Here is a 7,099-nt window from a genome sequence, read left to right on the forward strand (position 1 = left end):
TCAGATCCTACTCTGAAACTAACCAGTACTTACGTTTACCAACCTCAAGGCACCACCTATGAGATCCCTCAGAATTACAACTGATCTCCAGATAACAGAAATTAGCTCCCCTGGAAGAAACAGCAGCTTCAGAGGTTGGGTTGTATAGCATCACATCCCCACTGAGCTCCTTGCCCTCCCGAAACCCCACCCTCCCCACTCTTCTCCAGGAATTTCCCAAACTGGAGTTGGCAACCTTAACATTACACTACACTGACTTTCATTGAAGTCTCTCTACACGAGACATCTGACGCGTGAAGAACACAATGGTAACCAGGATGGGTGAAGACAGAGCCGGCTGCAGGGCAATGGCTTTGCTATACACTGGAGCTGTATGAAGGGGCTGTGAAATGCCAGAAGGGAAACTTCAGCCCATTATAACCTCTCCAGGTCCAAGCCTGGCTCTGGAAGGCAGCGCCAGCCTGTTCCCATTTGCCAAGTTGCAATCCCTCATAGTTGTAGACTGGAGAGGTGCAATTGACAGAGCCTTCCTAGAGGTGAAGATGAAATTAACAAACCCTCTGAGGAGCTTTCTCCACCAGCTCAGTCTTTTTAAACTACGTTTCCTGGCTAACATTGCATCTCCCTACACTTGAAGAACACGCGCCGAATCATCCCGTGTAGAAAGACTGCAATTGAACAGTAGAAAGGAGCTGGGCTAAGTGAATCATGCAAGTCAGGTGATAGCAGTTTGGCTGGTGGTTGCTGGTAGGCCTGGCCCCAATAAGACTTCCTTGACTTATCAGGGATGCCTGATATAGAGGCTGTCCAAATTTTCTTCTGTAACCAGAGCTACAAAAATTGTGTCTAGCAATTTTGGCAACTTTCAGAACTCTCAGTCAAGAAAAGATTTGGATTAGCTCTAGGGTGCTGGCCATACAACTGGAATTCTGCAATAAGCAATAAGCCTTCCTATGAAACAAACTTATGCATTATTGTAAACATGTCTTAGAAGGTTTTTAAATTTCATTTAAAGAAGTGTTGTCTCTGATTCATAAAACAAGGAATATTGCTTGTCCTTCTATACTTTCCTCTTTGTTGCAGCTCAGCACAAACATTGTATTCAGATGCTCGCAGTTGCAATTGCTGGCAGCTATATTTATAAGATTCTAGGTTAGAAGGCAGGGAAAGATCCCACCTAATACCTTGGAGAGCTGCTGTCAGTCAGAGTAAATAGTGTTGCATTTGATTTGGTAGACTAATGTTCTGACATAGCATAAATGCAGCTTTATACATTCTCTGGCAATTGTTTACTCGCCTTTTCAGGAGAGATTATTGGTAGCTTCTGACGCTTTTGTAATAAACTATGTACAAGCTAAACATATGGGCAGTAAGCATGTTCACACCCAAACAACATCAGTCAAACTTCCCAACATTTTAGAAGCTGCTTCTGCCAGCCAGAAACCTCTGAAGACCTAACTTATACATGATGCGCAGTTCTGTGATTCTTCCATCCCATGTTTTTTCTTAACAAAAACAAACTAAACATAAAAGAACCAGCAGGGGAGAAGCTGCTTAACCTATTTCCTTTCTGCACTCTGTTTACAGTTGGCCTCTTCTCCAACTGCTTTCCCACCCAAAAAGGAGAAGCTACTGGGACCCCATAGCTTTTCTGCTGTGTATGGGGCAGGGGGAACAGCTTGGGGATGATTTTGAGAGGACAAGGAGCAAGCGGGGAAGGGTCAAGAAAGTTCTCCTCCCACCAATCTTCCATTTCTCACCTCAGCCTCCTGCAGATCCCATTAAAGATCCCTAGTCATGGGAAGAAAAGCTGGAGAGTGCACTGTCCACCAGTCACCATTCCAAAACCGCCAAGGGAATAACACCTGGCGCAGAGCAGTAGGACATCTGACTTATGAGGATAAGGGAAGAAGTAGTTAACATTGTACTTGTAAAATATTGTAATCTAAGCAGGAGATAAACATAATATTAGTAGTGTTACCAACCTCCAGGTAAGGTATGAAGCTCTCCCAGGATTGCAACTGATTTCCAGACTACAGAGATTAGTTCCATTGCAGAAAACGGCAGCTTTAGAGGGTGGACTCCATAGCTTCATACCCTACTGAGCTTGTTTTCTACTCAAAAGTGTCCCAGATCTCCAGGAATTTCCCAACCCAAAGGTGGCAACCCTAAATGAGGCTGAAACAGTTTCTCAGCTTGATAAATACTGGTAAAACTTTTAAGAGCTCTGCACTTTACAATAAGCTGGGTCCTGGGTCTAAAGCTTGGTTTCTGGGCCATAGCCTTCAAGGTTGGGCCCCCCTCGCAAAGTGCTTAGGGTAAGATGAACTGAATAAGTAAATGGGGCAGCTGCATCCCTTCTGCTCTTCCAAAGCTATCATTTGAGTTAACCACTAGCCATCAAAAGCATAACTCAGTTTTAAGTTGGTCCTCCAAGAGCCAAGCTACAAGTGACGCCTGACACAGGTTGGACACTTGTCAGCTTCCCTCAAGTTTTGATGGGAAATGTAGGCATCCTGGTCTTGCAGCTGTAATGGAGAGCCAAGCTGTAAAACCAGGACGCCTACATTTCCCATCAAAACTTGAGGGAAGCTGATTCAGTTTTGTTTTCCCGGCCATGTCGGACGTTCCTCTCCGCCGGTCCGGGGGGAACTGTCTGAGCAGGCTGACTGGGCGGTTGACCCGCGAGGGTTAACCTCCAGGACTCCCAGGGAGGGAGCCTGGATCCGGGGCGCCGTGGGAAGAACCCTCTGGAAGTAATGCAGGGGGTAAATTGCCCGCTTGCTCCAACGGAGGCCGGCAGACTTGCGCAGCACCGCCTGTGCTGCCGGGCCATGGAGAACGGCAATAAGCAGATTTAAGGTGAAGACCTGTAAGTAAGCGAAGCCCTTCTGATTTTTAAGCGTATGCGAAGGATCGGTGGGAATTGAAGCTAAAAAGGCGCAGACTTCTTCCCCTGCACCGAGTTTCGGAACTTAGTTGGCGCCCCCCCCCCTAAGATGGCGACGAGAAAGCAGAGCCCAGCAATGAGTAAATCGGTGATGGTGACGTTACAGGGGAAGGGGGAAACGTTGGAAGAGCTGGTGAGACGAGCAGTTTTCGATGCTGTGCAGCCCTTTGTAGCGAAATTGAATGAAATGGGGCAAAAGGTTGATTCAGTGGAGAGCGAGGTGAAAGCCATTAAAGAAACAGCGACCGGAGCAGAGCAGTCTGCGCACGAGAATGCAGTACTCATGAAAGCAACAAGTAAGGAAGTGAAGCTTTTGGAGAATCAAATAATAGGATTACAAGTGGACCGTGCCCAAACGGTATTGCGTCTTCAAAATGTAAAAGAAGAGCAAAGTGAAAATTTAAAAGATTTGGTGTCTGGACTTTTGGCGCCATTCGCAAAGGCAACTAAAGAAGAGATAAAAAACGATATTTTAGAAGTCCGGTGGACATCTTCAAAGTATGCAATGAAGCGGCAGCTGCCTCGCGAGATTATTATTGACTTTTCATCTAAGAAGATTCGGGACACCATCTTAGACAATTCGTATAATGTGGACTTGGACTATTTGGGCAATAAGGTTAAAATATTGAAGGATGTTCCATTTTTGGCTCGTAAAAGAAGATTCAAGTATAAAGGACTTGCGGCTTTCTTGAGGAAATGTGATATAAAATATAAGTGGCTGTTTCCAGAAGGCGTCTGGTTCAGATATAAAGATCAAACTTACAAGATTACATTGGACGCGCAGCTGACAGACTTTTTGTTCAACCATCAGGAGTTTCAGCAGGAAGAAAGTTCGAAGTCTGAAGGGGAAAGTGGGGGGGAGGAAAGAGCGGGCGCAGCTGCTCCAGCTGCGCAGAGAGAATTAAGACCGAGACGCAAGGGTGGGGGGGAAGAAGTTCTGATCCTGAATATAATCTGTATTGTATAAAACCTACCAATCTGACAGCATATTAGAAAGTTAATTTTTAAGAAAAATTGCAGTATGAAGGGAATACAAGACATGTAGTGTAGTGTTTGTTGTTTGTATGTTGATTTTCCCTTTCCCCAGTTCTCCCTTCCCTTTTTTTTCCCTCTCCCCTCCCCTTTATACTTTTGTAGTCTTCTGTAGTTTTTTATGTTAGATATTAAAAAATAAAAAACTTTATATAAAAAAAACTTGAGGGAAGCTGACAAGTGTCCAACCTGGGTAAGGCGTCACTTGTAGCTTGGCTCCAAGTCTCAAGGCTGCTACAGAAAGAGTGTTGTTTTGCATAACCAAGAAAGATGCTTGCAAGTTGCAATGACAGTTTAGAGAAAGTTTTAACAGATCTCAAAGGCTCTACTCATGAAAGTCATACCCTCCCTCTTTAATCTCCTCTGCTATTTTGGGGCTCTAATGTGACAGGCATTATCTCAAGTCTTGCAATGATAAATGGAATGGGGACACAAATAATGTACATTTTTCTCTTTCCTTTTTCAGTCATAATTTATGTTCAAGTTTTTGAAGGTTTTTTTTATATACACCAAATATCTTCATATGCATTAGATTATATAAAGAGGAATGCCCTGGCTGTCCTTGCAAAGCTGGCTTCACACAAGGAGACACCATCAAACAGAATTTGTTTGTAATTACACATCTTAGATTGCTTGCGAATGCTCTATTTCCTGCTAGTGGACAACTTGTGCCTCTTGGGTTCCAAGTTATTTAAAGCTTCTTGCAAACATCCAACCCAGCTTCCATGACAAACAAGATCCAGATGCTCCTTGTTTCCTGGGATGGATGGATAATGGGTGGGTGGGTGAGTGTGCGCATGCGCATGCACGTGTGTGTTTAAATTTGGTGCTTTTTCAGAACATCAGCCTGTTCATTTTGGGGACCCAGCAAAAGGTGACATTAATCCACTATATAAAATGTATAGGATACTGAGCATATTTCCTCCTGCTATCCTGGAGATGACGTTGTCAGTGACAGCCCATAGGAATGAATAAGCAAACAATTATGTTTTATGTGTGTTTGCCACAGTGCAAATAGCACTCCACTGGGCCATCTCGGAAAATGGTATGGAGGGGCAGCAGTGCTTTATCCATTCACTGTAATCCCTGTCTGCATTGGTGGCCCATGTGCTTGAGAGCTGAGTTTTCAGTAGGGAACTTACACCTAGCATCTGAGTAAAAATCCCCATGGTAGACACATGTAAAACATAATATGTAGTTAGGTATCCAAGAGGGTGAAGAAGTAACATTTTTCTAGTGAATATATAGGTTCATATCCTTTACTGTTGAAACAATATAATTCTTGCCGGTGTGAACTCTTTACTCCAATGCACAATTTCTTAAAACAGGACAGATTACTTCCCAATTGCTTACAAAGAATTTGGAACATGGGCTTTTCAAAGAGAATAGCATCATCATGTTAAAATTGCATCAGGAAGAGTGGTGTGAATGGCATTTTGACAAAGCTGTGGATCACAGAAACAGTGCATATATAACATCTGCCTTTGTGGGTTTTATGAGACTATTCAAGAACAGAATTTGCAAGACAATTTATATTACACAAAATCTTTAACTCAAACACTCCAACATACAGAACAATATAACAAGGTTTATATAGGTATATAGCAGTGAGCAGAAACTGGCAACACATAGTATCAACAAATTAAGTCAAGAGTAAAAAAGTCTATACAAATTCATTCTAAAAGAGTATAAACTTTTATATTGTCTACTTCAGCAGCTCTTTCCACTCCAAGTCTTTCTCTTTATACAACATTTACAGTTGCAGCGCTTTTATTGCTTGTGTCATTTTAGGTCAAAGGATTTTACCCCTGGCCAAATCCAAAGTCCTTTCTACCCCAAAGTGACCCATGTCATCGGATGCCCTCTACAGCCCTCTTTCTGTATACATATGATATCACTCATTGCTTCATATTTACTTCCTTTCATTGCTCATTTCTATAAAAATCTCATCCAACAAGAAAAGTCTAGGCCTCTTTCTAATTTCACACTCTTCTTTCTTTTCCTTATCCAAAGTAGGTCTATGGTTTCTTCTCAAATATTTTATGAATCTGGCTATCTGAACATTTATGAACATATGAAGCTTCCATATACTGAATCAGACGCTCGCCGGCGGCACCCCCCATGTGCCCGGCCGCCGGGCCAAAGTGGAGCGGGGCGTATTCCCCGCCAAGGAAGGAAGGTGGATGAGGAGATTCTAGGAGATTCGAGTGCCCATGGCTACAGAAGAACACCCCCTTCCCCTGCCCTCCCCTCTCTTCTCCCAAATGGACGAGACGGGCACGCGCTTTTCCAGCTGCTCCGTGGTTGGAAGGAAGCCCTCCTGATCAAGGAAAGCTGGGCTTCCATTCGCGTTTCCAGGGCAAAAGAAGGAGGGCAAACAGCTCCGGCATTCCCCAGGCTCCGTTTCCACGGGGCTCCGTTCCCTCGGGAACAGATGGCTGGTGCCAGACTGTCTGCAGACTGCAATCCCAAACGTAAACTGATCGATCCGATCGAGACCCAATAGAGAGCCCCACCTGAGCGCTGAACCGGGAGCCGTGGACGGAACCGATCAGCCCGGTCCCAATGGCGCAAACGCCAAAATCGGGGCAATTTTCAGACCATAATTCCGATCGTGCCCATGTCTATTAAAAAGTCAGCATTGTTATTGTTAAGAAATATATAAGTAAAAGGTAATGAGAAGATGGGTAATAATGACTTTTTCGTTTTTTAAGATAAGGAGTTGAAATAGGTTTGAGTTCTCATGTGTTGCCCATCTGAAAATATATACCTTAAATAATCTTAATATTATCCTATCATTTTTAAAGGTTACAAATAACCTTAGTTGAATGTGTTTTAAGTTGTGTTGTGATCCGCCCTGAGCCCGCTGAGGTGGGGAGGGCAGAGTATAAATCCAATAAATTAAATTAAATTAAATTAACATGGGCAACATACTGCACTGAAACCTAGAAACGTGGACACGACTCATTAAATATAATATTGTATAGTTTGGCCCTAAGACTACTCAGAAGAAAAGGATCTAAACCATCCCTTTGATCTAAAATTTATTCTCTAAAGGATCCAACAAGATAGAATGTTTGACTGAAGGCTACAGATAAATCAAATAGATCTATCAAA

Source organism: Eublepharis macularius, chromosome 5 (genome assembly GCF_028583425.1).
Source record: "Eublepharis macularius isolate TG4126 chromosome 5, MPM_Emac_v1.0, whole genome shotgun sequence".
Classification (NCBI taxonomy): domain Eukaryota; kingdom Metazoa; phylum Chordata; class Lepidosauria; order Squamata; family Eublepharidae; genus Eublepharis; species Eublepharis macularius.